The 3,468-nt window shown below is 31.9% G+C and overlaps 1 protein-coding gene across 3 annotated transcripts in view; it reads right to left on the bottom strand.

Annotated features, from left to right (window-relative positions):
* The window catches only part of LOC108690394 (furin-like protease 2), a 380,862-nt gene that overhangs the window by 11,405 nt on the left and 365,989 nt on the right, over positions 1–3,468 (bottom strand). The window lies entirely within an intron of this gene.

Raw genomic sequence — 3,468 nt, 5'->3', positions numbered from 1 at the left:
ACATTAAAGGTAATATTGATTATATTTATTATATTTATTATTTTAGCAGACAAATATCTAGCATTTTATGATTATTTAAAAATTTTAAGATCCATCTCTTATTTTGCGTGAGTCAATTGTTCCAGTAAAACAATTTATTACATTAAAGGTAATATTGATTATATTTATTATATTTATTATTTTAGCAGATAAATATCTAACATTTTATGATTATTTAAAAATTTTAAGATCCATCTCTTATTTTGCGTGAGTCAATTGTTCCAGTAAAACAATTTATTACATTAAATATACATTCTATTATACTTCCATAAACATAAAAAAATTTTACATTGTAAAAGAGCAAAAAATATTTTGTTTCAGCCAAAGATTTTGATGATAAATCGCACATGGTGCGGTACATGATTCTTTGACAGAAATTAATTCGCGAATTTCGTGTTACCATGTATAAATGTTGATTGATATTCGTGTAACACTATATATCTTCACATGCGCGTATACAATTTCGTGGATTAATGGATTACTAGCCGCACAACAAATTCGGTCACCACAGCTTTCATAACGCGGTCTTCGTACTAGGTAAGATAATAAGTATGTTCTCAACGTCCCAATTAGAAAATTGTTATTTTCTAATGTTTAAAAAATAATTATTATTGGATTTAATTTTTTCTTAAATGTCTACTATTTAAAAAAAATTATATTAGTTTTTTTTAAAAATGATGTATTAACTGTATTAGTCAACACACATCAGTTTAAACGAAAATAATCTTTATTTATTTATTTATGAGTGTATTAATGAAACAAATAACCGTACTAAAACAAAAAACATGGCATATTTCATTAATATTGTCATTAAATTAACAAGATTATTATTTTCAATGAGACTACTGTATCAACTAATACTGTTAATAAAATATTGTTTTTTCCGCGTACAATGTATAAAATTAATAATCCTATCCCAAAGCTCCTAAAAAGTTTCAATATTAAAAAGTCAAACTATGTCAGATTCTTATCCAGGATTTTTCGATCCAAATACTATATCGCGGGCCATCGCTCTCATAAAAACGTCGACGGCGTTAAAATTCCATACGAATTTTGACAGACCTATAGTTTCTCCGATATCGCTATCGGTAGCCCTTCCCAGAGCTATATCAAGCCAGAAAAAAATATATGCGAGACACGATTCGAATAGCTGCGCAACGTGTGATCGCCCCTTCATTTTATGCATTTGTAATGGATTGATTATTACAGCCGGGCTCTCGCCACGAATGGCGTTTTGCAATTTGTGTGTGTCATGAATTTAAGTAATAAATGTACAATATGGAAATATGCGAATGTTTCTCCAGCGATCACCACGTATGATCATATCCAAAATCGCGGCAAAAAAAGAATTTACGACCGCGCGCAGCGACGCGATAAATTCGTGCGTGCGTAGCATGATATCGCAGACTCCGTAGATTATCCGGCAGGAGAGATGAGCAGTCAAGTAAGCACAACGAACACATCAATTCCAGATAGGATAAACAATCTATCACTCTAATTGATACATGGAACATCTTTATAATATTATCGTTTGAAAAATGATTGTGAGGTAATAAAGAAAAATAGGTTTCAAAATTTTCAGAAATTTAGAAACAATCTAAACTTAATTATAGAAAGAATAGAATGATGCACAAAAAGAAACGCAAGAATTTTAATGAAACATTTACAAACTTGGCTAGATCTAAATCTGAAAATAATTTTGTTGTGGACTATTAAAGTATATAATTATGTAGGATGCTGAATTTGAAGACCAGAATGTCAACTTTTTGTAGCACTGCTTATCAAGCTTTAGTTTCCTATATATCTAATTATTTTGATAGTCTAACAACATTATTTTCAGTTTTATATCTATCTTTTAAATTTTTAGAGACAAAATTGTTCTTTCCTTGCGACTCTTAGTTAATATCAACTATCATTGCACGCAAGTTTCAAAACATTTTTAATGCTGCAAGAAATTGCTATTTTACAACAAATTTTAATTCCAGCGTTGATTATCACATTTTGTCTTTATATCGAGAATAATCTCAGACTTGTGTTTTGGAAATGCAGCGTATGCATAAATGCACGAACGTACGCGAGTGACGCGAAATATTTTTGCGGAATGCAAGAACAGGAGTTATTCTCTAATCTCTATGACTACGTTTTTCCGCATGAACTGAGTAGAATTGGAAGAGATAGAATGAGCGCATTAAATGCTTGCATTCAAATGCTTTTAATATTTATTTTACATACAATAAAAGCTTTTCTATTTTCACGAAATATTTTGCGATTATAAAAATACTGTGTTATTTTTCAGGATCAAAGTTGTAAGAAAAAAAAAGTAAATAAAAAAGAAAGTGAAATATATGTAATAATTAAAATATATAAAAGTCGTAAATTAAAAATCAATTCTTTAACTATACTTTTTTAAAATTTATATTTTTTTCATTATTTTATCAATTTTAATTTATAACAATAAAAATAATAACAAAATAAATAATAAAAACATATTTTTAAAAAATAGTTGCTATAAACACAACTTTTATATGTATATAGATTATTTAAATTATAAATATTAACATATTTGTAAAAACAGATACAATAACATTCTTAAATGAGTGATTTCCAACAAATGATTTATAAAAAACTTTTTCAATAGCAATACACTGAAATCTAAAAATATGAAAAAACTTGTTTTCCCTTTGGAATAAAACAAAAAATTGTGCCTCGAGAAATATGCAATTCAGGATATTGGATAATAGCTAATTTGAAGGTGTTCACTTAGAATTTAACACGAGTCCGCTTCGAGCTGTTGCACGATTGAAGTGCCTGTAACAGGACAGAAGAAGTTTCTCTTGATCCCGGCTCTTGTACATTACACCCGTAGCTCATCGTGATCAGAGGAGTAGCACGGTACGTGCTCTCGTCGCGAGAATATAGCGACGGAGAATTGTGGGGAATGTGCCAATCTCCGTGTCGATGTACCTTTCTCGCTGTTGCTTTTTTACTCGGCCATTCGGGTTCGGGTGCGTCGCACGATGCCGATTCCGTTCCAGCTGCAATTCCATTAACTAGATTGCGCATTGTCGTGCTCGCCCGTGAGGAAGACCCGATGGCATCGACGCGTGCCCCGTCGTCCGTGTCAGCGCTTATCTGCGCGGAGATTTTGGCGCTACGAGCGGATCAAGGAGAGACATAGCGCGAGAGCACGGTATGCGTTGAGAATGCAGGGATCAGAACTCGATAACTCGAAAAGGAGGAAACGTGGTCCAACATAGGTGCAACGTTACTGAACTGCTTGTAGCTATCGCTTCCAACTCGTGGATACAGAAATTGTCAATATCAAACCGTATCGACTGTTGTCGATATGGTTTGATGAAGAGCATGGAAATCATTCCAGCCACCTCACATCGCTGTAATAAAAATTTTTGCCAAAAGATAAAAAAACAA

This window comes from Atta colombica, unplaced genomic scaffold (assembly GCF_001594045.1).
Source record: "Atta colombica isolate Treedump-2 unplaced genomic scaffold, Acol1.0 scaffold105, whole genome shotgun sequence".
NCBI lineage: Eukaryota > Metazoa > Arthropoda > Insecta > Hymenoptera > Formicidae > Atta > Atta colombica.
Note: the sequence above shows the minus strand (reverse complement) of the source record. Positions and strands in the feature narration are given on the sequence as shown.